Genomic DNA, 27,878 nt, shown 5'->3' with positions numbered 1-27,878 from the left:
TTTGTTGTCTTTGCTATTGAGAATATGTAGAAGATCAGAATTAATGGGCTGAGCACCCTGGCTGAACAAATCAAGAAGAAAGCGTGCTAATTCTAGAAATATTAAAACTTGCGAATGGTTTCCTGGTCAAAAGTCTTCCCACTTCTAATGCCTCAAAGTCATTTTTGTTGCCCACAACATTGTAGGAGACATAGCAAGAGGCTTCTTTTGGTAAGAGCGGCCAGGGCTGGAGCTGCGGGCATGAGGCAAGTGACGTTGTGCTGCACCATGTTAGTTTGTGGAGATTGAACTATCAACTTCATTGATAGATGGGGCCTCATCTCTTCTGCAGACTGATATGTTTTAGTACAACGTTAAGACATCTGCCCTGCTTCATAATATTGCCTTCCTTGCATTTTTGATGCATGAGTCTTTTCCAAACCGTCTGGAAGGACATGCCCTTTTCTTCTTTATGGTGCAATGCCACGCATTTTCTTACTTACATGACAACGTTTTTCCCAGCTTACTGCTGATACCCATTGCTTAAATGGGACTGCATGTGTGCTTTTTGGAGGAAGAATTTAAGATGAGTAGCCTAGGCTTTTCAACACTCCTTAGTCATTCAGATCAACTTCCATCTTTGTGAAAAAAGAAATAGTCTAGGGCGGTGATCTGGAGCCTCAACTTGACTTTCAAAATGCTATTGTGAAAGAAGCATTGTTGTTTTTTTTTTCTTTATTTACGGGTATATAGTTGAAAAACAACTTTTTACACTAATAATCTTACAAAATGCGCTACAATGCAATTAAAACACCAAAAAACACAATTATTAAAAAAAAAGTTGCATTGTAATCAATGACATATAAAACTGGATACAATTATTTTTAACAAAACTCTTGCAAGTCACCCATACATATTTCATCAACACAGGTGAACGTTGTTATGTTCTCAGCAGACCCCTTTTTTATGTTCAGCAGGCAAAAGGCATCAGGCACCTTTTTACCTCCAATATAGGGCTTACCCCAAGCCAAAGATAATAAGCAGTGGGAACTACCACATACGACTCGACTGCAAAGAGTAGACTCCAGAATTGATCATTCTCATAGAGTCTAAACTTAGCATAAGCTTTATCGTAATAGACGCTCAAATTGGAGCAGGAAGTTAGTATATGTCTTGCGGTTTCTATCTGGCAGCCACATAGCCGGCACAGGCATTTTTCGAATGGGATGCCCTGCCAGGCACCCCAAACTCCAAAAACTAGTAGAATATCCAGGCGCAACAGCAAGCAAATCGTATCAATGCAGGGAAATGTCACTTTATTGGGTACTGCCTCAGTTCTAGGGAAAAAAAATGCATGTATTTGCGCCTTCCTTCCAGGTAAGCAAGAGTCAAGACCTTGTTGTAGTTCCTACTCTCAGTATCATTTTTTCCCAAGAAGATAGGGACCTCTTGTTTACAAGAACATGCCAAAGCTAAAGGTTGGCAAAGAGCAAGCACCATACTCTCCAGTTCATTAAACCAGATGCTACGGGAGTGTCGTTCAGCATGAGCCACACTAGAATGTAATAAAGAAGTACATCTTCCCCCACCAAATTTTATACAGGCCCATAACTTGCAAGCAGCAAGCAATTGGAGGCCCAATTCCAGTCTTATCACCTTGACCGGTACCGAGCCATGTAGTCCCAAAAGCAATCTCAAGATTTTGCCCTCCAGTTTTGATAACTTATTGATTGCCGTCCTAGGAAAGATCTCCAAGGCATATAGGATCCCGGGAACAATTGCAGGTTTATAGGCAATCAATTTTGCCTCCAGTGATCATCCTCCCCATTTATCGATCGCTTTCTTAAGAACCAATGACCTGGCCCACACTTTGGGCTTTACGGAATTGTACAAGTGGTTGAAAGAAGAAGCGGCTTGTTGTGCTTGTTTTCCGAAAATGGCTCTAGCAGAGCCTATGTTTGTGTTTATTTTACGTTTTTTAAATTCATTTTAAAAATCATAACATAAGTAGAGCCTATGTTGATTGCCTCTTCCCAAGGCACTCTCACTTTGGAGAAGGGTTGACACTGATGATTATGGTTGTGCCTTTATTGTGGATAACAGATGCACACTGTGAAGGGATTTGTGCCTAATGTTCTGGTCCAGTGCCAGGAAAAAATGATAATCCACTTTCTTTGAGGATAGAGTTGTGTGATTGATCAGTTTTGCTTCCATAGGTGATATATTTGTTTAGGATCAATAATTCTGCCATTATTATTTATTTGTTGATGTTGAAGTTCATGATACTTTTTTGTGCAGTGTTTCTCAAAAGATTGGAATGTCAATCAATCGAACTGCCTGGGGTAGTAAATGTGTTATCACATTAATTTGTCCCACGATGTCATCAACGGAAGGACCGTCACATGACCGTCAACTCTGGTAACATCATAGGAAGTGACATCCTGAATGTAACAAAATTGAATAGGCTTAAGATTAAAGAAATAACAAATAGATACTAACGCAGATAAAAGAAAACTATTTCAATAATTATCCATATAGTTCACTAGAATGCATCCTTGATATCCCATGAGATGGATAAAGATATGGCAGGAGTCCATCCCTCAGAAACAACTAAAGACAGAAGCACTGTCCTAACATGGAGTGCAGATGTATATGACTAGTTACTGTCATATTCTCAAATATAGTATGGGAGCATTTGTAAGCTTGTTGAGGGTTTAGTAAGGAAAAGGCGGGACTGGTCTTTGCCATTGGAAAGTACACATAGATGAATAATTTCCATAGTGTTACTCTATGGTGCGTGGTGTGAAGGACTGATAACATCATCAAGGTGGCCATCAGCGAGGTTTACAAAATCTTCAATATTTCTGTTTTTTATGGACAGATTTCAACGTTCAAGGTCACATTTGAAAAACATTTTAAGGTCTAAAAAAGTGGCCCTAAGAAAATGTTCTCTGAACTCAATGTCTCAAAAATGTCCATAGACAAAATACAAGAGGTGATGGCTGGAAGATTTAAAATTAATCTTAACATCTGGCATCGTTCTTGGCAACCATCCAGACCCTCATTCTAGCGTGCCAAGCCATTACTGAAAAGGGAAAAGACCATGTGCAAATCAGGCTTGCCCAGAGCGAAGCCAGTGGTTAAAATTAATTATAAACCCTCCAGCCATTACCTCCTTGCCGTTCCACAGGAACTAAAACATTTCTATATGAAATTTGACAAAGGGCTACTTAGATTTGAAGTGCAAAATATGTTTACATATGAGGGGTGACCATTTCAAATTAGTAACCTACAAATCATTTTAGGGCATATTCTAGTATGTCACTAATTGTGATTAACATCATCTCTGCTGAAAACTTCTTCCCTCTCAGAGTCTGTTAGGTGCAGTTTGACTGAGAACCACTATCGCATAGTGCATCTTTTCTTTCACACTCATACATATCTGTACAAGGTGGGTTGTTTGCTAAACATTTGCATTGTGGGCTGCATCTGTTCGTGACACATGAACATTTTATCAACTGTAGAATGGAGTCTGGTGCACATAGCATTTCACAGAGAATGGGAGGCATTGCTTCATCCTCTTTGTTCCATCTAAATCCAGTAAAAGATGGAACTGTAGACTGTGATTAGTCACCTTGTTTCCAGATCATGACGGGGTAGTTGGCATTCTTCATTGAAAGTACAAAATAATTTCTTGTAGGTGATAAGTTTTCTCAGCTCATCTGTTTCATACAAGACAGAGTCCAGCACAACTGAACTGGGTAGTCCAGCCCCTTTGATGAGCAGCAATTACCCTTGAGATGGTTGGGGATGCAGATCTTACTCATACATCAAATAATAGAGCAGACTCAGGAAGTTGACAAAAGGAAGACTGTATCAATTTTCTAAAACAGGGAGCATAACGAACATCAACACAAATGCTCTATCTTCAAACTCAAAGCATTTGAGAAAAAAACGGTACTTTTATAAGCAAAATGACGTTGACCTACATTACTACCAGTGTCATCCTACGTGGCAAACTACAAAACCTATCAGAGGGAGTGATTGGCTCTAAGTGAATGTCTAAGTATACGATCCATACTAGTCTAAAAAAGTGTAACTATGTGATTGGTTACTTAACATCAGGTGGGCAACTAAGCCCTCCTCTAAAAATGACCACTATGAACATCACTAAATACACAAAGTCCCATTGGTTTACACACTATAGGACCCCTGAATACGCAGGCCCTCTATAATTGGTTGGCACTCTACCATCGTACATACTTTTCCACCTACGTTAGCAGCCTGCAGGCTGGCCATCCAGATGCTGATAAGGTTGCCTTAACCTTAGCTTTCCACCAATTAGCATATCGATCCATCATCACCTCAGTGGTCTACTGTCAATTAGGCCTTTGAACTTGATCCTTGAGAGTGTTCTTAGCTCTGAGAGCATAAGGGAGTGAGAAGCACAGTCCACCTTCATGCGTAGGTATGATTGATCATCTTGTTCGTCTAACTTCATGCTTCCATGTGACTAGAGACCATAAAATCAAACCTTTCCGTGTATTTAATATTTTATTCCACTAGACCTCTGACGTCTTCCTTGTAATGTTCATTCCTTCTGGACAGGAGGTTTGTTCTTTCACATGATTTTGTATCCAAAGTCAGTTTACTCCAGTTTAATAAGACCTTGGCTTCTTGGGGCTCATCCAACCTCGCCTTTCTGTGCTCCGCTTCTGTAATTCAATGGGCCACATTACAAGGTAGGAGGTAGCCATGGTGCTATTAGCACCATGGCTACCCCCTTACCGCATTCGGGGTCCGGGTTCCCGAAATAGGGACTTACCGGGTCATTCCAACCTTAGAGGACCCCGTAAGTCCCCATTCTGGGAACCATTCCCCATTCCCATTCGAGCCCCCATAGGGCTCAATGGGAATGGGGATGGAGCTAATAACTGTACCGCAATTTGCAGTACCGTTATTAGCTCTGAAGTCCCTTAATGGGTCCCTTCCATAACGCCTGGTAAAACCAGGCGTTAAGGAAGGGACCAGCTAAGGGACCTCGGCATAGTGTGGTAAGGGATTACCGGCACTGGTGTCCTTACCGGTGCCGGTAATCCCTTACCACCTACCTTGTAATGAGGCCCAATGTCTGCTTTTTTAACTGCGACATTCTGAACTGAGGCCCTTTTTGCTAACGTCCAACCTGCTTTAATACGTTTAGTGGAAACATCCATAATTTCCTCATTCCTATGTATGTATGTATACGTTGGTGCATGTCACAATCTATCTTACTATAAGCTTGGAGCTAGCTTCACCATTACTTTGCTGCTTGCGTCTCTTCTGCATTTGTTCACGTGTAAAATTATTTAATATCTTCAGCTGTTGCTGTGGCATACGTTTCTTCACCTTGATCCCAAGATGTCACTTATCCTTATTGCTTTCTTGATGCCTTATAGAATATCCGTATTCTCTGATCACTGCATCTTTTTATGTACTTCATCTTTAGTTCCATATGACATATACTTGGCAATGGCTAGTAATATTACCATTCATCCTTGCTGTTTATTGGTTCTGCTTCATCAGGGATCTCATTCAGATGGCCATCATATTTCTTTGTATGCAGATAAGGTTTTCTCAATGGGTACCTTGCCTCCCAGATTCTCTTAGGTAGTGGCCCTTTCACTAGCACTAGACTGAGTCCATATTCTGCTCTTTGTTGATTCAGCTGTTCTGTATACGTCACATACTCTGGTTTCCAGCATACAGTTAAAAGGGGCGGGTCGATTGAGGTGGGGGTACATGACTCCTTCTCTACACACCTCTGCACGTTTAGTTATACTAGTCCTGGGCTGATAGACTAGTCAACTTCACACTTACTTTGAATTCTTACAGCATCACATAGTTTTTTCAGGGTGACCAATTGGATTATGCCTCACAGGATTACACCGATGAGTAGGGCTGAAATAGCACATGAGCCCCCACACTTCTACAAACCAAAACACGATGCAATCCTAAAGGTAAAACAGGGACAATCAAGAGATATACCTCCTTCACCTTTGGTGGTAATGCGGGGTGAGGGAAGGCTATACTCTTAACAGGGGTGTGAAAGTGAACCACTAAACAGTATCACAGTCCTAAATAAAGGGAATGTCCAATCAAGACTCTAAAAATATAAACACGTTAATAAAACAAACCATCTGCAAGTAGAATGAAAAGAGAGTTCTATACAAAAATCCAAACCAAAGGAAAGAACAGAGAAGATGCGACAGACTCGATAAAGTGACACTCTGAGTGTGGTTCCAGGGGGGGCAGATAAGGTACTACCATAAAAAAGAATGTTGCATTGAAAACAGGAGCAATTGTGACCTAACAAGTCTCTAAGGCCAAAGTGGACCTTGGGGGCAGTTCAGTCTCACAGTACCTTGATTCAGTTCTTGGTGGGCTGACGCATCAGATCTGGGTTCGAATGTTGATGTGAGCTGATCAAACTCAGTCAGGCACATAGGAATGTGGAGGACCTGGCATCAAGTGGGCGTCAAGTAGAGCCAAATGCGGGTGCTCTGTGTGGTCAAACGGCAGCGGTTCAATGATGCAGATCAGGGTGATCCCAAGAACACTTCACAGTTGGCCAGGCCGAGTCATGATTTGGTTGCTGGAAGAGGTCAGCGAGTGATGCTCCAGTGGTTCGAGTCGGTGGGCAACAGTAGCTGAAATGATGACTGACGGTGCCTTGATGTACAGTTAATGAGGCAGTGGTTCTCGGGCTAGCTGGGCCGAGCCATGATTGTAACCCCCAGTAAGGGTCCGCAAGTGACATGCTTTGCAAGGACACAATGCAGTGTCGAACTGGTTTAGATGCAGTGCAATCGTTTGGCTGGTTGGAGGAAAATGCAGACACCAGCACCAGAGCCTTCGCTATTTGTTCAGGATGTGGGGAACATGGAGCAACCAGTACTGTGTGGGAGAACAGGGAATTTTGGCTGGTCTGGCCCTCTGGTTGCTGTGAAGCCTTTGCAAAGGACTCGGGGACAGGAGCCTCCAGTTCAGTGACTGCTCTTCTGGCACAGAAGATCTGTTGCAGAATTGTTGGTCCTTGTCCGCAGCACTGGTCGCTCGTGGTGTTCCGTGGTAGTGGGTAGGCAACAGATCATCCTTCTGTCTTGGATGGTTCTGTGTTAACCTCTGGCGGAGGGCTTTGCACAGTGCAACTGTCCCAAAGGTAGTCCAGGTGAGAATGTTCAGATCCTCTCTTCGGCCTTAAAGGAACCTTGAGGAACTGAGAAAATTCTGCTGAAGGGGTGCAAGACTCCTTCGTTTATGGGTACAAGTCCTCAGGTGAATGGTCTAAAGCTAGCTTGCCTTAGGGGACCAATTCCTGTTACTGGCTGGAGTGGACTTTGCCCTGTTGATCTTGCACCCAAAGTGCTTTGCTCCAGAAGAAGTGGAGGAGACAAGAAAGGGAAATAGAGACAGTGAGAAACAAGATGGTGGAAAGCTTCTTCAGGTGTCCAGAACACTCCTGCCTATCCTACTCCCACCTACTGACAACAAAGACCTCTACATCTGCAGCACCCTGGTGTGCGGCTATCCTCCTGAATGGCTGTGCTCCTTTGATACCTGAGGCCAGGATAGTGGCCTGCTGTGTGGCTGTCTCTGGGGGAGGGGTTTACCAGCCTCCCAAAGAGAATCGAAGAGAGGCTGAGTCCTTTGGGTTTCTGTCCCGTTGTGTCTGACCCAAATACACATTTCCTTCCACAGTGCAGCTGACTCAGAGGAGCTAACACCTGTGCAATATCAATTGGGATGTGGCGGCCATAGTCATAAGTATCACCCTACACCATACCTAAACTCGGGCATAGCTTATTCGTAGAGATGACCCTGCCACCAGCCTGAGGTACTCATGATCATCGTTGTTTTTGTTACAGGGGGCACGTCTTAAATGTCTCATGTGTGTTGCTGTCACTGTGGCAATCGAATGGGCATCTTGTGATATTTGAACCTGCCCTGCGAGCTGAGCGGGTGCTGCGAATCAGGCTACTGATGCTGCAGGGCCTAAGTGCACTATGCTTTTGGCATGGAGTTGCTTGAAGGGGGGATCTGGATATCAAATTATCCCTTTGAAGAAAGAGCAAACCACATCACTTTATGTACTAATACAAATCCAAAAAGCCTGGGCTTTTCCCCCTTGCCAGCTGGCAATTGCTCACATTCAGCACATTTTCGGTTTTGAACTAAAGCCACCTTTTGTTGGCCTTGATGCAGCAAACACAAATTACAGACTATTCCAGTTGTGCGCTTGTGTTTGGGGAACAATGGTTGACCTAGTTGCATTATACCTTCCACATCTTCAGTCAAACGGGTGTACTTGATAATTACAACCTTAAGGGGCTTTGGGGCTTCTGAGCCACATGTCATCAGCTTTTCCTCTGCATCCTAAAACATCCTAGCGTTGTGGTGAGAATGGGAAGATACATGTCCTCCTCTTGTCTCTAGGTCAGGGGTCTGCAACCTTTGGCTCTCCAGATGTTTTGAACTACAACTCATCCCTAGCCAGCATAGTCAATAGCCAGATATGATGGGAATTGCAGTCAGAGACATTTGGAGAGCCCAAGGTTGCAGACCCCTGCTCTAGACGGTCCTTCCAGCTAAGTGACTAGAGGAGGGACAGATTGTGGGAACTACAGAAAATGTCCTCACAAATTGTTTTTACATATACAATACTTGTAGTATTTGGGTTCTTGTAGTAATCACAGGTAAGCAGAGAGCACTCTGGAGTCAGGTAAGTATAAATAGAGGTAGCCTTTATTATGTTACCGGGCCAGTTATGAAAGGGAGGTAAGAGCTAATGTAAATGCATCCTTCTCAGATAACATCTCCCGTCCTGTCTCCATAACTATCACTCCTGGAATCTTCAGTTACAGAAGGTTTTCAGGCTACCCAGCTACATTGCATAGCTTGCATTGGTGCACTCAATGCAAGACCCATACTACATATCCTCCTTCCTTATAAAAGACACCCAACAACAAAACGCACTGAAGCATACTCTTGCATCCAACACATCAGACAAACAGCACCAGCACCACACATTCTGTAAACATTCCAAAATGTAACATAACCATGCACACAACACCACCCATTCTCACCACACAAAACCTGCCACCTGCACCATCAACTTCACACTCCAACAACCCTCAAAAAAACATATAAAAGTAGGAAAGGAAAGAAAAGATACGAACAACACAAAGAACACATGGAAACAAACGTGGCTGCAGAAGGAACAGCATGTGAGAGGTACACTGCGACAGAAGGTTGATCAGACGTCCGCCATAGTGCAAAAATCTCAACATAAGCATGCAATTTACAACCGTGCAAAAAAAAAAATATAGGCCAACATTTATACATGGGTCACTACTTTTATACAAGTGCAATATTTTTCATCTCATACTTTCATTTCATCCATAAATCTCCATATGTACGCCCAATCGTCATCTGCAAAAAAAAATCCTCAAACTTATTTCTTACAAGAGCTTCCACTTCATACATCTCATCATATAGGCCCATTTCTCAATATCATTTGCCAAAACACAGCATACAATTAATTTCAATGCAACATATACAGTTCTCCATAACTCATTTCAATTCACAATACATTTCATTAATACATATCTATACATGCCCCTTCTTAATATATCACTTAAAACTCCATAACATCACATACAGCTTTTCACTTTAATAGGGCTACACTAATACCAATATGTACACCAGTACTCAAAATAACGCATAGGGCTTCCACTTCCACTTATACCTCCTGTAATGTACTCCTAGACATTCACGCAGCCAGGAAATATTCAGATTTCCCAAATTTGGCCTCAGATCTGCCTTTCTGGGCTCCATTCTTCAGAAGAAATGACCTCCAGTTTGAGGCCTCTTTTCGCCTTCACCTTTGCTCATCAAAATCTCTGGGGTAGCTTTACTTGAAAATCCTCGTCGCCACTTGTAGTATTTGGGTTCTTGTAGTAATCACAGGTAGGCAGAGAGCACTCTAGAGTCAGGTAAGTATAAATAGAAGTAGTCTTTATTGTGTTACAGGGTGGTAAGAGCTAATGTAAATGCATCCTTCTCAGTTAACATCTAACTGTCACTCCTGGAACCTTCAGGTACAGAAGGGTTCCAGGCTACCCAGCTACATTCCATAGCTCGCATTGGTGCACTCAATGCAAGACCCATACTACACAGAAGTACTGATGATATATGTGTTCATTCTTTTCATTTGGATATGTATGCTAACATAAGGTCAAGTCCTGAAGATGGACAAATGGGTGTGAACTGCATTGGCTGGAGAGACCTATGTATATGAATGACTGCTTCTCGAAATTGTTTTGACATAAAATGAAAATGTTTGACAACAAATAAGTGTATTGATTAATACATGAAGGTTCAAGGGGTTTGGAGTTTTTGTCGGGATGGCCGGTCCCCTGCGCATGGTTTGTCAGAGAGCCAAAACTCTATGGTTCTTGAGAGTTTAAGTACCAGGTGGGGTGACAGGCCTTGTTGGGTGTAGGCGCTGGCAGTTGGTGGCTATCCAGTTTCTGTGAGGTTATCTTGGTACTCAGTATTTTGAGAAAACGAGGCACATCAGTCCTGAGTTGTTTCTGTACATGTTTTTAATGTACTAAAGAACACATGATAAAGTCTGGCAACATAAGCCGTGTTAGGTGAAACAAAAAGCGGACGCGTGTTTCGACCGTAGTCTTTCTGAAGGCTGTGATAGGTGAAGTGTTGGCGTGATTTATGTGCAAAAGGTAGGCGCGCAGTGGTGATTATCGGATTCCAACATTCATGATTACAAGACGATCAGGTTGGGAAAGCCGTAGTCAGCCACACAGTTAAATTCAAGAGAGATGGATGTCACAGTGTTGGTCAAGTTAAATAGAATTAATCGCATGTTACAGTGGTGTGAAGTAAGATGTGGTGGTTGTGGTTGGATATCCCATTGCAAAGTAGAGATAAACATCATAAAAATCCATAATGTTACATGATAAAGGTCATTTGTTAGCAATTTAGCAAATTAAGCATGAGTAGCACCCTACCAAGGAAAGGAAGGAGAAAAATATTAGTAAAGAGTTAGGGCAAGGTTTAGTGGCATGGTGTCAAGGTTTGAGAAAGCAGTTAAGGCTGGGCTGCCGGTGCTTACCAGAAAATTGTGGGTGTCCTGGCTGACAGTTGAAAAAGTCTGCAGGCCTCTCTATTAGGGTGCCCGCTGCAAGCTGGATATCTTTTCTGAAAATAAGATAGGTGGCGCTATCAGGTTGGAAGTTCAGGATTTTGTGCACAAATATTTATAGCACAATTAAGTCAGGTTGCGTTTGGTAATCGAGGTGGCTGCTAAAACATCATGAGGATTAGAAACTGGTGTGTGCTGGTGTGTGAGTTGCCCCATGAGGCTGGAATGCCGCCTAGGCACGCCCTAGTGGGCTTAGGACCGGGCTGTGAGAGGCCACGGAGGGGGGAAATGGATTTAGGCCCTGTCAGCGTGTCATTATGTGTTGACCCCATTGTGCTGGATCATGTGATGCATGCTGAATATTAGGTGTCTGAGGGCTCGTAAATGAGCACGTCCGTTAAACACGTACAACTGTCATTAATAGTTAAAAGCAACCCAGCTTCTTACTGAGGTGCACGGGCCGTGTTGGCTGGTCATGTTGGCAGGTGGGAGGGAGCCCAAGTGGGATGCCGTGGTGTGAGGAAAGATGATTCCTGAGGTTGGGAGGAACGCACTTGGATACGCTCTGTCCAGCGTAAGGATATTGTGAACTAGTATCCGTGCCAGCTGGTGCGGCGATATGTTTCAGTCCCGAGGGACTGTGGGCAGTTCGCAAGGGTCCCAAATGGGTTGCTGGGTGGCGAGTCCTAACTCGATATCCACCGTGCCTGGTGGTGCAAATTAGGTCTGGCCTTTGGTTGGAGGGGGTGGTCCGTACATTTCCGTGGGTCCGTCATGAGGGTATAGATGGCTAATGTCGGTGTTGGGTGTTGAAGGGATACGAAGATGCACATAAGGACGAGAGTAGTGAATAAGGGGAGTACCCATGCGGGTTGTTAACCTGGGCGTCCCGACTCGGCATGTCGTCATGCCTAGTGGCACAAAGTACTCTGGTCCTTGTTGGGAGCGGGGATCACACGGGAAACCTGTGTGGGCTCGCTTTTAGGGATGAGGGGTTCCTCCTAAAGGGGTTAGGGGCAGTTAATGTCTTTCCTGAGTTGTGGATCATGCAACTCAATACGAATGATTCCAACCAGGAAGTGAGTGCTCTCAGTGAGGATATAGCACTCACTTCCTGATTGGATGATGCAAGCTCGCAGCTGATTGGTTTGCTGTGGGTTGCGATGAGTATGTTGTGGACTGCCATGATTGGCTTTAACTAGCATCGTCGTGACAGTGTCAGTCATGTGAATTGCTATGTGAGGTGATTATAATGCTGTAGAGATGCAGAATGGCAATGATAGCGGGGGAGGGTGGTGAGTTAACAAGAGCGTGAAGGAAGAAGGGAGGGCAAGGTGTGATGGAGTCCTCTTGATGCATATGAGAGGGAAGAGACTGACAGTGCCAGGGGAGGTCATGGTAAATGGAAGTCATGCTTTTAGAAGTACTAGCCATTTCGCAAAGAAAATAAGCCATGGCGGGAAAGAGCTGAGTGCTCAGTGGATGGGTGCCGCTGACGTCACTCACAATGCAGGGAGGTTGGATAGATGATTAAAAAGAATAGAGGTTGTCGCTAGAATAGAGGCTGGCCTGAGATGGGCCACCAGGACAAGATCAATTGTGTCCAGGATATCAAGCAGATATCCCTTGACTTTCTCACATTCCACAAACATCTGTAGGTATATTTCTCCCTCTTTCATACAACTCCAGCAAGTTGGCTCTTCTAACAGCCACAATTTGTGCATGCTGGATAGGTTCCAATACTTGCTGAAATGTATTTTCTTTAATGAAAGCCTGTCATTAATGTTTCTATTCACCTAATGTTCAATGAGGTATTTGAGGAGCCATGCTTGAAAATCCTAATTTTCAGCTCCATGGACTAATCTAAGCCCCATTTTCAAGGCCCCTCATGTCAGAAGCTGCAAGGAAAGTGTTTGCTCTCTGATGGTGGTTAGCATTGCAACTTCTGAAACGGGGGCCACGAGGGCAGGACCAGTGGTACTAAGAAATAGCCATGGGTACCCCATTGGGTATTGCATGAAAATATCGTAAATAAAAAAATGAATGGTTTAAATGATCCAAAATCACATACAGCCGAAAACGCAGAACATTTTAAACATTCGGTTTTTATTATAGTGAACAGTGGAAGCGGGGGTTGCGTGGGTGTCCCCCACGTCCAAAACAAAGTTTAAGAAAAAAGAAAAAAAGGGCCCTGCAGCGCCGGTTCCCATCCACGGACGTGAAAGCATACAGAGAAGTGTTACCGCCAAAAGGTAAGTAAATGTGGGTGGGGGGATTTCAAGAAAATCTCGTATTTCTGTAATGCGACCTTGTAAAATGTGCTGGGCTCGTCTATGATATTTTCATTTAAGAGCGACAATGTACATCCACCGCATTGAACCTCAGGATGATGATGTTGTGGAGACACCAGCGTTGTTGGATTTTTGTGCCTCTGGGGTCTACATGCATCAGATTTGGGCCAACGAAACTAATATTGTTGAAGCAGAGGTTGTGTACATTGTGATTGGTGTTCTCCGAGCTGCACATACCTAGTCAAAGTTAATGGGGTTTCACTTGGGAGACATAAGTAGATGCTTCTTTTAATCTCATAGGCTCACCTAGTTTCATGTAGATTTTTTGATATCCCATGGCTACAAAAGACACAAACCTTATAGAAATCACAGAACCCATTTGAGCTTTGTAAGGAGAGCTTTTTGTTGAGGCAATTCACTGGAATCAGGTAGCCTGGAATCTAGCAGTGAAAAAAGGTCAGGAAGTGGATTTAGTGACACATGTGTTAAATATTTAATCTCAGTGTGAGGTGTTTCATGGCATGCGCCACAAGGTAGAGAGTAAGGCCTTGCCTCCTGTGATGAAGTCTCCTTCCTGTCTCTTGGGGTGTTGGATGGGTGGCCAGTGGAACCGGGTGACACCGTCCGTAGTGTGAATCTGGGCTGGGAGGAGGTATATGGGGGATCCCTTGGACCATCTCACCATGCCCCATCTCTGTGGCAGAGGACTGCCACAGGAAGTGCGCCCAGGCTAAGCCTTCCCCTCCAAGAGATGCCCCAGTGTATACTTTGCAGTGCTGCTCTAAGTCTCGGTGTGTGTTAACAGTGCATGTGTTAGTCGATTGTCAGTGCATTAAAGAGGCGAAGCTGGACAATTGGGAACGATTCTTCATGCAACAAGAATTGCCAGAGTGGGGAAAAGACAGCAGGACATAGAACTACCTGATATGCTCCTTTTTGGCCAGGGTAAAGGGGGCATCCCTGTCAGGAAAATATTACCTCCCTTTACATTTAAGTGAAGTTAACTAGGAGGTTTGGTCCACTCTTTGTGGGCATTCTTTGTGCTTGCTCGTAAGCTTCAAGAAGAGATGTTGAGCATGTCCAAAATTACAGAATCAGCCAGCCATAGGGGCGGAAGGATATCGTGCAGTTTGTTCAATCGTGGCAAAGGGGTTTGGTCAATGCTCTGTGTTGTAGCATTGGCCGAGAGTGGCTGTTCTTCAGTGAGTTTCTTTTTGTCCATTGTGTGCTCACAGTACATTGTCACGTCATTAAGAGGCCTCGATTTTTGAGGTCTCTGGCAGTACCACTGCAACCATCAAAACATGTTTCTACCAGTTTCATTGTTACAGTTTTGTGGGTTGACTCTGCCCTTTCTTCTGGCTTTCATGCTCACACTAGAATTTGAATCAGAACTGCAGCAATTCGTGCACCCTTTTGTTAATGCCACATAGTCCACACCATCGATCTGGAAGGTTTTGATGTCCACTAAGGAGTTGTCATATAGCTATTGTGTGCATTCTGTTACTTGGGCCATTTACCACAGGCAGTACCGCAGGAGCCCAGGCAGAGGTAAAGGTGTGCGTTCAGCCTGAAGTACTTGACTTGTTTCAAGGGTACCCAAGGCTTTTGAACTGTGTCTGTGAACAGCTGATCGGCTGTTGTTAAAGCGCATCTTCAGCATCTTAAGCGCCTGGCCCTCTGCCACTCCTACCCTTCCAGCGAAGTCCTAACAAGATTAACGTTTGATTTGTGCATTTCAGTTATTCATTGGGCCAAGTTATTAATTGTTGGTTTTTTTTCTTAGAAAGAGTCCTAAATAGGATCAGCACCCAGCATCTATTTTGGTGGAAGGCTTCTGCCTCCGTGTTAGTGTGACGTCTTAGCTCTTGCGTGCGTGAGCGCTGATAATGAGTTTCCACACTGGTTCTTCCACATAGGTCTTATTCTATCCTGTTCCCCCATAACTACCTCCATCGATAATCTCCCAGTACTGTTTCAATTTCAGTTCTTCCACTTGGTTGGCATTTGCTTCTCCCCGATTGGTCTCAGCCCCTGGTCTCCCCAGAGCAGTGCTGTCTTTGGCTCCCTCAGGCTGCTCTCATTTTATACAAGGTTGTCCTGACGGGTCTCAGTCTTAATTCTACCAGTTGGAAAATCAATCTGCTTTCTCATTGGTCTTTCAGTCATAATTCTCCAGATGCTTGCATGTGTGTTCCTCCAAGGCCTGTCTCTCTCCTGCTCTTGATCGCCTCCGCAGATGCCAATATTAATTCCACTCTCAAGCATTACTCTCCAGTGTGAGCCTCTTTTATTTTTCCAAAGTGGTTGCAGGTTGCTTATGGTGTTTCTTCTCCTGGATGTATCTCATATTTTTTTTACCTAATATTGTTTCCTGCCCTATTCTTAATTTTGCTTTCTATTCTGCATTGTTCTCCCGGATCTTGCTCAATATTGCTTTTCTTTGGTACTTTCCCATCCTGGTTATCCCAGGTAGGCATTGTGACAAATCAACTTCCAGGGCACCACCTGTCCAGGGATGAATATCGGTTTCTAAACCATCAATGAGTCCCACACCTCTAGTACACCAGAAGGGATCCAGACAGATTGGAAACACATGTACATTATAAACCTCCTTGTCCAATTTTTGGTAACGTGGATGGAATGGCAGGCTTATTGCCGCAAGGTCGTGGATCGTTAATTAGTTGAAACACAGCGAAAATACAATTATTACCCAATGATAAAAAGGAACTGTCCAGTCATGGTTGTATAAAAATATCTACTGTATTATTATTACAACAGATAGTTCTAGCACACTGCAAAATACAACCCACCCTCTAAAGGAATGCAGAGAACAGACAGTTTCAAGAAGGAAAAGGGAGGCACTCTGGAGACTGACAGGTGGGTAGTGGGTAAAGTAATTAATCTCCATAGTTCAAGGATACTTGGTCTCAGCACAAAGGGTCATAAACTGTCACTAGGGGCCTTCGGAGAAGGACCAGGGGGACAGAACCACAATGTATCTTTTGCTTGTCAGATGTTCTTGGTGCTTGACAGTGTTGAGTCGATTTCAGGGCGCTTTTCAGCTTCTTTGACAGAGTTCAATATGGGAGACAGCTGCGGGTATCAGGCGGCAGGCATGCATACTGGCCTACACGGCGGCCCAGGGCCAAGAATCATTGTGTCTGTGCTGGTTGACGAATATGGAACACTGGTCGAGGCGTCTCGGCTTAAGTGACTGCAGCATGACAAAAGTCATTTATATAGCGCCTTATGTATCATTGGTATGACCGCAAAGCGCTGGTAGGTCGAATGCCCTCAGGAACCGTAGTTGAAGTCAGTAGAGAGAGAGTGTTGTATGGCGCGTGCGAGCCCCGGATATGTGTGCAGATGGTGTGATTGTTGCATGATAGCTGCTTCTTAGCGGTAGGTATGGTGTTGAGGAAATCAGTTGGATGCGTTCAGTCAGGAGGGTGGACACCCACACTGAGTTCTGGCTGCGTTAGGCATGAGGAGACGCCTAAGCTAGCTGGTATGTGCTCAGCTAGCTGTGTTTTATTAGGATGAGTTGTTTGTAGAGTCATGTTAGTATGTGAACAGCTAGACTGAATGTGTCATAGTATAGCTGTGTTCAAGTTGAATGATGGTGTATAGGAAAGAGTAAGCGTAGTAGTGTGATATGGTGGTTATCTGTAAAGCGCCAGCAAACAAGCACGAGAGCAGGACAGGGGGCGTACATAGTAGCTTACGTATATAAAGTGACAGGGTGGATGGGGGTAAACATGAGATACAAATAACATGGGGATACAGGTATATAGCATTTTCATAGCATACATGGGAGATACAGAGATATGCAGAGATATATCCACTCCATCCACTCTGTCCTTTCCATCATTCACTCTATCCTTTCCATCCATTCCATTCACTCTATCCTTTACATCCATTCCATTCACTCTATCCTTTACATCCACCATATCCATATGTTGCATCTGTTCAATCTTTTCCATCCACCCCATCCACCTGGAGAATGGGTGTTGTCTCTATCGGCACCATAGATGATGATATTAGTGACACTTTCTAGATTCAACTTTAACACAGTGACACTATTAGGGCACACTCAATGATGTTGGGAATACCTTCAAAGTTCAACTCTAACACTGTGACGCTATTAGGCACACTGAGTGATGTTGGGAATACGTTCCAAGTTCAGACTCCAACAGAGTAACGCCATTAGGGCATACTCAATGGTGTTGGGGATACTTTCTAAATTCAACTTTGACACAGTGACACTATTAGGCACACTTTCTAAATTCAAATTTGACAGAGTGATGCTATTAGGGGCAGAAACATGCTGGCATTAAACCCTATGTTATTTGAAGGTGTCGAAAGAATGCAAGGAGGAAAAATTATTTCTCCAGCATGGGGTCTGGCATGGATTCACATGCTCATGAATATTCCCCGTCGTCAGGCTGGGAATCCTCGGTAAAGACAAAACCAGTATCAGTTTCGTTTCTGATCTGTCTTTCGTAGTAATAACCAATCACTGGTCTCTGCGTCATACTGACCACATCCAATGACTGCCCTCTACCTAAGCACCGCCTCTGGCAGCCATCTTCAGATTTTTACCGCACGTTCATGTGTTGGGATCCTCGTGCTATTGCTCTCGAGCGTTAGTGCTATTTTTTCACGTTTTTTCTCAAAAACTTCGTTTTTTCGGTCAAAAGAGCCTCAAGCTCCACCGACTCTCCATCCGATCAACGGGGACCCGTGTCGGATTCGTCTGCGCCCCTCAAGGGTGAAGATTTCGTCGAGCTACGCTTTTGGAGGACTCCAGAAGCTTCTCAGGCCCGGACATGGCCCAGGAGAAGGGAAGCTCGACGCCCGGAAAGCTGTTCAGGATCTGCCCTGGATGCCAGCTGCAGAACGTCTTTAAGGAGGACGAACACTCCTTTTGTCTCTACTGCTTACATGAGGACAAGACGCACGTGGAGAAGGACTGTGCGTTTTGCGGAAATATGTCGGAGCGGACCATGAAGGACCGCCATCAAAGTCTCGCCAACTGGCTGGAAGGGAAGAGCCCGTCAGGCGAGAAGAAGAGGAGGAAATCCGAGCTGTCTTCTAAGACCTTTGAGGACGCCCCGGCGACAGGGGTCCAACACAAGGCCAAGCACCGCGAGTCCGCTGGCACCGGGAGCACCGAACGGTCGGGCTCTACGGGCGCCAGGCAGGGCGCACCCTCCCCGGCACCTTCAGCCACGAGCCAACGCTCTGGGTCGGGTAAGAGGAAGGCCGAGCACCCAGCGAAGCTCCTGGAGAGGCCCCGGTTGAGCTCGAAGGCCCCATCGGAGGGGGAGCGAGGCTGTGTCCCCCCCCTCAAGGATAAGGCGGTGAGCGCACCTAAGGTGGTGAAGGCCTTAATCCATCCGGCCAAGCCCTCTATCGATACTGTCGCGGCGGCCCTGGCTCAGCCTGTGGAGGCTACACCAGTGGTGGCGACCTCGGGGCTCAGAGTCTCCCTGCCACCTCGGAGGGAGTCCTCTTTTGTGCCCATCGATAGGACCCCCGTGAAATCCCCGGCGGGGAAGAAAAAGGGGGGGCAGGGCGTCGTCGTAGATTCGGCCTCAACCTCGGAGGAAGAGCTGATCGAGGTCTTAAGCCACGGCCTTGGCGTGGAAGAAGACCGGCCCGTCGGGATGGATCCCGATGCAGGTGACGACGACATCGTTGAGGGTGCCGACGGGGCCCCTGATCGCCCGTCGGATTCCCATCTGCCAGCGCCGCAAGACAACTCGGTGGCCATTTTGTTGGCTATACAGTCCTTATGCTCAGAGATAAGGACGAGACTACCGTTGCCGACGGAGGAACCTCTCCCGTCGGGGGATCCTGAACCGGGACCTTCTGGTGTTCCCCCGCCCAAGAAAAGAAGGATTCACCCTCCACCTCCTTTTCAGCCGTCGCGCCCCGTCCAGCCCTCCTCCCCGTCCACCCGAGGGGATGATATGGGGACTGACACGGCAGCGACGGGTACGGACGACGAGGTATACGACGAGGATCTACCGTCGTCACCTCCCACCAGGGCTTCTCCGCCCGACGAGATTGGATCGTTCCACTCCATGATCGCCAGGGCATCCGAGCTTTTCCAACTCTGCCCTGAGGAGAAGAAAAAGGAAGGATTCCTTTATCAACGGCGCGAGGCCAAGAGGAAGATGGTCCTCGCGGTGCCTCTACTGGACGACATTTGGGATGAGGGCCTCGCCCTCCTCAAGAACCCTTCCACGACGCCAGCTAGAAGAGACCGGTACGAGAAGAAGTACCGGGTCCCGGACGCTGCCCCCCTGTGCCTCCGAGCGCAGCCTACCCCAGACTCCGTCGTCTCCGCGGCGGCCAGGAAGAAAGCGGGGGGGGGTGCGGCCTCCACATCGACTTCCCCACCGGACGGCGAGGGAAAGAAATTGGACGTTATGGGACGCAGGGTCATCTCGTCTGCAGCGACGACGAATAAAGCGGCCAACGCCTTGGCTATCGTGGCCCGCTACGACAGGGAGCTATGGTACAAACTGGCTCCCCTGCTGGACTTCCTACCGGACGACAAGAGGGCGGATGCCCTGGAGATCCTACAGGAAGGTGAGGTGGCGTCGGACCATGCCATCACTATTGCGACGGACATCGCCGACACTGGGTTTCGCCAGTTGGGCAACGGCGTGTGCCTTAGGCGGCGTGGATGGCTCAAGGCTACGGACTTCCGTCAAGACGTACAGACCAGAGTCCTGGACATGCCGTTCGATGGGAACAACCTGTTTGGGAAAACAGTGGACGATTCCCTTCAGGCCATTAAAGCGGACACTGAGACGGCCCGGGCCCTTGGGGTTCTGCAGCAACGACGGACGCCCTTTCGGAGCAGCGGAGGCAAGGGCGCCTCCAAAGGTTCCGGCGGCGGTTTCTCCACCTACCGTCAAGCGGCCCGCTCGTCGTCTCAGGAGGCCTACAGAGGACGAGGCAAGTCTGGCGGACCCCGCCGTCGTCGCCAAGGAGGTCAAGGCGGCAAAGCCTCGTCGAAACAGGATTGAACCGGCCGTGGGGTCGGGCCCCCACCGAAGCACCCCGGTGGGAGGCCGGCTGGCGAGCTTCGTCAGCGTGTGGGAGTCCATCTCCACCGACCGTTGGGTGCTGGACGCCTTAGCCCGGGGCCACGCGCTCGAGTTTCAAAGAAGGTGCCCGCGCGTCCCCCCCGTGGCCAGGAAAGAGCTTCACGTCCCTCAGCTTCTCCTGGAGGTAAAGGCGATGCTCAGGAAGGGCGCCATCGAACTCGTCCCAAAGAGGCTTCGGGGCTCCGGAGTTTACTCGAGATACTTCCTCGTGAAGAAGAAGACGGGAGGATGGCGCCCCATCCTAGACCTGCGATGTCTGAACAAGTTCATCAAGGCGCAGAAGTTCCGGGTGGTCACCCTCCAGCACGTCCTGGGTCAGCTGGAGGAAGGAGACTTCCTGTCGTCGTTGGATTTGGAGGATGCCTACTTCCATATTCCCATCCTAAAGGGGCACCGAAAATTCCTCAGGTTTGTGGTCCAAGGGCGTCACTACCAGTTCAAAGCCCTCCCCTTCGGACTACGGTCGGCACCCAGGGTATTCACCAAGTGCCTTGCACCGGTGGCGGCGCAGCTGCGCCGCGAGGGGATCCACGTCTACCCCTACCTGGACGACTGGCTCATCCGAGCCAAGACGAGGGAGCTCGCCGTGGAGCACACGGCAAGGACCGTCCAACTTCTCATGGACCTGGGATTCTCCGTGAACTACGCCAAGTCCCACCTGGTACCCGCGCAAAACGCACTGTTTCTGGGAGCGAGGCTCGACACAGTGTCCCTTCTGGCCTCCCCGTCGGAGGAAAGGACCAGGTCCATCCTGGGCAAGGTACAGCGGATGTTGGTTTCCGACACGGCCAAGGTGAGGTCCATCAAGTCCCTCCTCGGAATGATGTCTTCTTGCATCTACCTCATTCCCATGTGCAGGCTCCGGATGTGCCCGTTGCAGGAGTTCCTGGACGCGCGCTGGATCCAAACGACGGGCGGCTTCGAGGAGAGGATCACACTCGACGAGAGTTTCCGCCGAGCGGTCCGGTGGTGGGGCAACCGCCCGCATCTGACGGCAGGCATGGACTTCCAGACCCCAGACCACCAGGAGACAGTGACCACGGATGCCTCCCTGGAAGGGTGGGGAGTGCACACCGAAAATCTGCACGCGAGAGGCCTTTGGCTCCCGACGGAGAAGTCCCTCCATATCAACGTCCTGGAGCTCCGTGCAGTGTTCTGGGCCCTCAGGTCCTTCCTTCCGTCCCTCAAGGGCAAGGTGGTGAGGATCTTCACCGACAACACCACCACCATGTTTTACATCAGGAAACAGGGCGGAACCAGGTCCCCAGCACTGTCCAAGGAGGCGCAGGACCTGTGGCATTGGGCCGTCGCCCAAAGGATGTTTCTGGTGCCGTTTCATCTGGCAGGGATAAAAAACACCATCGCCGACTCACTCAGCAGGGAGCTGCGCTCGTGCCACGAGTGGGAACTTCGGCAGGGTCTAGTGGATCGCCTCTTCCGATGGTGGGGCACACCCCAGATCGACCTGTTCGCGACGGCGACGAACTCCAAGTGCCGGAGGTTCGCCAGCAGGTTTCCCCAGGCGAGGAGCATGGGCGATGCTTTCTCGTTCCCCTGGGAGGGCCTGTTCCTCTACGCGTTCCCTCTTTTGCCGCTGCTAATCCGGCTCGTCAACCAGCTCAAGAGGTCACGGTGCAGGATGATCCTCGTCGCACCTGCGTGGCCGAGGCAGATATGGTTCCCGGACCTTCTGGACTTGTCAGCGTCCCCGCCAATCAAGCTGCCGGTGGACACGGATCTACTCTCCAGGGAAGGAGGCGCCATCCTCCACCACGACCCGAAATCGCTGAACTTGCAGGCCTGGCTCCTGCAGCGCTAGAGTTTGGAGGATACGACATACCGGCCGACTGCAGAGAGGTTCTTGCAAAGGCCAGGGCGTCCTCGACTCTTAAATGCTACGGACACAAATGGAAGAGGTTCTCTGTCTGGTGCCACGCACAGAAGATTAACCCTCTACGGATTACGGCTCCCCAGGTACTGCCGTACCTGCTGACGCTGGCCAAAGCTGGACTGGCACACGCGTCCATCAAGATTCATCTTGCTGCGATCTCCCGATACACCAGAACCACGGGCCGGACGTCCTTGTGGTCTCATCGTCTGGTGAAAGAGTTCATGAAGGGACTGTTCAGATTGTTCCTGCCGGTGAAGGCTCCGGCCCCGGCGTGGGAGCTCAACGTGGTGCTGACCAAGCTCATGGGACCTCCGTTCGAGCCTCTGCACTCGGCCCCGTTGAAGTTTCTGTCGTGGAAAACAGCGTTTCTTGTGGCCATCATCTCCGCACGACGGGTGGGAGAGATCCAGGCCCTTTCCTGCAAGGCCCCGTACTTGACTTTTCACGACACGAGGGTAGTGCTCAGGACGCACCCCTCCTTCATGCCCAAGGTACCGTCGGACTTTCATCTCAACGAACCCTTGGTGTTGCCTGTGTTCTTCCCGTCGCCTTCGTCGCCGGCTGAGAGGACTTTGCACTCGCTGGATGTGGCTAGAGCGCTGAAGTTCTACGTGGACCGCACGAAGTGTTTTCGGAAGACGTCACAACTCTTTGTGAACTTTGGACCTGTCAATCAGGGGAAGGCTCTCTCGAAGGCTTCCATTTCCAGATGGCTCTCCGGCTGTATCATGTACTGTCATCGGTTGGCAAACCGACCGCTGCCTGGCCGTCCGAGAGCCCATTCCACCAGAGCGATCGCAGCTACCACGGCGTTCCTTTCTGGTGTGCCCCTGCTGGACATATGCAGGGCTGCTACGTGGAGGTCGACGCACACCTTCACGAAATTCTACTGCGTCGATCGGGATTCCAGGGAGGAGTCCAGGGTCGGCCAAGCAGTGCTGCGCAACCTGTTCGCCTGAGGTGAGCCTGGTGAGGAGGTAAGATGCTTAATGTTGAGTTTGATGTACTGCTTAATGTTGAGCCTTTGCCACCTCCCGTGGTTGTGCTTGTGTGTACTGCTATGTATTCTTTATTCATGAGCATGTGAATCCATTCCAGACCCCATGCTGGAGAAGGAACAAGTTACTTACCTGTAACTGTTGTTCTCCAGCATGGGTCTGGCATGGATTCACATGCGAACCCTCCCGCCTACCCCTCTGCGGCTCTTCACTTGGTCATACTGCCACTTCACGTGCTTCCAAATCTGAAGATGGCTGCCAGAGGCGGTGCTTAGGTAGAGGGCAGTCATTGGCTGTGGTCAGTATGACGCAGAGACCAGTGATTGGTTATTACTACGAAAGACAGATCAGAAACGAAACTGATACTGGTTTTTTCTTTACCGAGGATTCCCAGCCTGACGACGGGGAATATTCATGAGCATGTGAATCCATGCCAGACCCATGCTGGAGAACAACAGTTACAGGTAAGTAACTTGTTCCTTCTGCTCCGTGACCCTACTCAAATGGAAAGAAAATCTCCTGGAGCAGTTAAGAACAGCTTAAACCACTTTAAACCTTGGTTTATGCTTTGCTTTACCTCTCAGGTGTTTAGAAAATGACCCTCAGATTAATTTGCCACCACGTAAGATAGACATCACCACCCAACCTCTTATTCCTTGTGAAAGGTTGGTGCACAGGGCATTCTAAATGGTTTATCAATAATTGTCACTTGCATGTATACATGTTTTGGGTTTTATCTAGTATACACCTACCTGGAAAGCAGCAGAGTGCTGCATAATGAAAGGAAACAGTAAGATAATGCAGTAATATGGACACAAGTAAAGGTGTAGAATATGTAGGGTACAGTTAGAAGGATGTGGGGGGAGGGGATATAGGAGCTTATAGGCGAGGGATATAGTTTAGGGAGGCAAAGGCACCCGCATTGTGGTTTTGGGAGTTTCTGCAACATGATCCCACTGATGCTATATTTCTGTCAGTTTCACACCGTCTGACCTTATTAATTGTAATTCCAATTCCCTATTATGCACCATACCATTATAATTGTTCTCAAAGTCTCCTGCATTCCTTCCTTCTGCAGTCTCTTGACTCAGCCTTATGCAGCTTCCATTCTTGACTCTTCACTTAGCCCTCTGTTTATCTTATTGTAACCCTCACCTTCCTATTTGCACTGCCATCTGCATGCCTGATGTAGCTCCTCATTCCATGAGGCAAGGTTTTTCCAGTCTGCAGTTACTCTTACCTGCCTATTCTTGTTTGTTTGCCTGCATGCCTGATGTAGCCCTTCATTCCAAGAGGCAACGCTTTTCCAGTCTGCAGTTACTTTTACCTGCCTATTCTTGTTTGTTTGCCTGCATGCCTGATGTAGCCCCTGATTTCACGAGGTAAGGCTTTTCCAGTCTGCAGCCACTCTTACCTTCCTATTCTTGTTTGTTTGCCTGCTTGCCTGATCTAGCCCCTCATTCCACGAGGCAAAGATTTTCCAGTCTGCAGTCACTAATATATGCTTGTCATACCTGCATGTCTGGTTTTTCCTTAATGCAGTTTACCTACGTGTTCCTGCAGTTTAACTTGTTTTTCATTTATGTACCCCTCACCTTCTTCCCCTCCTGCACTTCTCTTCCTCCCTTGCTCCCCCTTTTTTCATGTTCAGAACTTGCACGTTCCAAATCATCTCACCACCTAGTCAGAACGCTTTTTGTTTATTTTCTTCCTTTCTACCACCTTCCTGCAATTCCCCTCCTCCCTCTCTCCCCTGCTCTAATGCTATAACACTTGCACGTTCCAAATGTGTCAAGACCTTTTAACAACGTTTTTGTTTTTGTTTTATACCTTTTACATCATCCCTATTCCCCCCCTTCTCTTGATGCGCCTTGAAACATTTTTTTTGCTGTATAGCGCACATTACAAATAACGAATAAATAAAAATAAATGCAAACAATAATGACCTCCCCAACCTTCTTCTGCTATGAGGGAGGAAGTATGTGTTCTGTTTTGATCCTCTCAAAAGACACCAAAGGTGTCAAATCCTTAAGCGTATCATCCCACATGTCCCTCCCCTTTTTAACCTTAGCACAGGCCCTAAAACTGTGTTGTTTTGCAGCATAAATATTAGAAAACACAGATGAAGTTACTCACTCCATACAGGCCTCATAACTTGAGGCAAATCCCCCAAGATCACTACAAGCCATAAAAACATCACCAGCAGCCTCTGGGAATGATCCACATCTTTGCACAGAAGAGCAATGGATAGTCCTGATATTGATATGCTCCTCGCGGCCAGGCAACCAAGGCATTCCCAATGTGACTGACTTTTCCTGCTGTCAACGGCAGGGACGCCAGTCTTCCCTATTTGTTTTTCACCCCTCCCATCTGCAAGTAGTAATTAATCTCAAGAACAAATTCATTGAATCCTTTGAAGGCTGAAGTGCCAACCACACTAGCCAGTTCATCCATCAGGTTCCTCTCTAAAATACAGAGGTGTTGCTAGGGGAAGGCTAAGGTGGTTATAGTCCGGGTCTTTTGGTTGTAGCCCCGGATAGAAGCTCAGGAGCTACACCCAAAATGCTAGCTAGCCCCGAGCCCCACCAGTCCTGGCGTTAGCTTAGCCCCTGATCTTTTCCAGGCCTAGCAACACCCCTTCTAAAATGTCCTCTAAACAAGATTCATTGGGCCCCATTCCAAGTGTGGCGGTCCAGAAACAAGGGTGCCGGTGCTTCTCCTCCTCAATCTCATGGAGTCCTCTTGGACTTCATTGGAATGGGGACTTACCAAACTCGCGGCCTGACTTCCCGTGCCACCGGGACTTGTAATATCCCAGCAGCACCGGGAAGTCAGGAGGCGGATTCAGTGTTTCCAGGTCGGTGGCAACCCAACAGTGGCACCGGTGGGTTACTGCTGATCTTGGAATGAGTGCCATTGGGCCTCATTCCAAGTGTGGTCGTCTGGAAACAAGGGTGCCGGTAAGCTTACTGCAACACTGTGAGTTTGCCTGCAGGGGCGTTGTGCCCGGCAGTGCCAGACCTGCTGGGCGCAACAGGCCCTGCAGGCAGACTTTTCATGGAAGCACTGGCACCATTAGCAACTGTGCCGGTGCTTCCATCTCCCCACTCCCATGGAGTCCTATGGGTCTCCACGGGAATGGAGAGTTAACAAACCCGCCGCCTGACTTAGTGCGCCACCGGGACTTGTAAGTCAGGCAGCAGATTCAGTGTTTCCAGGTCGGCAGCAGCCCAACGGTGGCACCAGTGTGTTACTGCAGACCTTGGAATGGGGGGCATTCAATTCTCAGTGTCAGAAGACTGTGGCAACCTGAGCCAATCCCTGACAATTTACCAGAGAATGGTACAAGACTTCGGAGTGCCAAGGAAGAATGTGTCCTAGGACCCTCCCTGATAGGTGGAACTCTGAGGGCAGTACTTAAAATACCTACCCAAGGGTACCACCTAGCTGGGTAGAGAAGGCTTATCTGGTGTGCCTCTTGAATCTGGTAACCTGAGTCAGGAACTGTAGCAGGTCCAACAAAGGAGGACCGAGTTAATGGAAATTAAGATGGGCAAGTTAATATTACCCCTTAAAACCAAGTATTACCGTAAAGCTGATGGCCCCATCAAGCACCACCAGAATTGAAGCAGGATTTGGCTGAGTTAGTAATCACCCAAGGATCTAGGATCCAAATACGTAATAATACAGGAAGTAACAGAGCAGCAATATGGATACAAAAAAGGAGTCTAAATATCTAGAAAAAGTAAGTGCTGCTCACTGCAGCATCGAGTGTGCAAGATGCAGTAGGGATGGATGCAATATTGTTACATCGACAGTATATTTTTAGATGAGTCCTTTTCCAAAAATCTTTCAACTAAACATCTCATCAAAAAACATAGGGGGCAGGGGTTCAGTAAGTGGGGTGGGGAATAGGGAGTAAATAATAGGAGAGGGGTGAGTTTAGGGGAGGACCCCCAAATATTAAAAAAAAAATAGTTTTTTCAATAAAACCTTTTAGTAAAAAACTAATTCTGTACACTTAATTACCACTCACACAAATAATTGAGTTACAAGGTAAGGCACTCCAGGCTGATAAGGACCTCTTGTTAAAAAGGGGTTGCTCAGAGTCCCCGACTGACTTGATCTAGAGACAAAACATTATAGGTAATGTAGTAATGCCACTAATGTAGTAATGCCACAGGAGTTGCTAATGGTTGCTTTTGAGCATCCCCACTATCTCGCACATGTTTCTAAGGAGAACATTATTGTTGACATCCGGGAGGACTGGTTTGTCTCCAACCTGCAAACATTCCTTAACATGTTTGTGGCGAATTGAACAACATACCATCTTCACACCACTGGCCAGATGATCAGGATGTTGCGTGGCAAATTGCCACATCCTTC

The sequence above is a fragment of the Ambystoma mexicanum genome, chromosome 3q (assembly GCF_040938575.1).
Source record: "Ambystoma mexicanum isolate Mex_15411 chromosome 3q, UKY_AmexF1_1, whole genome shotgun sequence".
In the NCBI taxonomy this organism is placed as follows: domain Eukaryota; kingdom Metazoa; phylum Chordata; class Amphibia; order Caudata; family Ambystomatidae; genus Ambystoma; species Ambystoma mexicanum.
Note: the sequence above shows the minus strand (reverse complement) of the source record.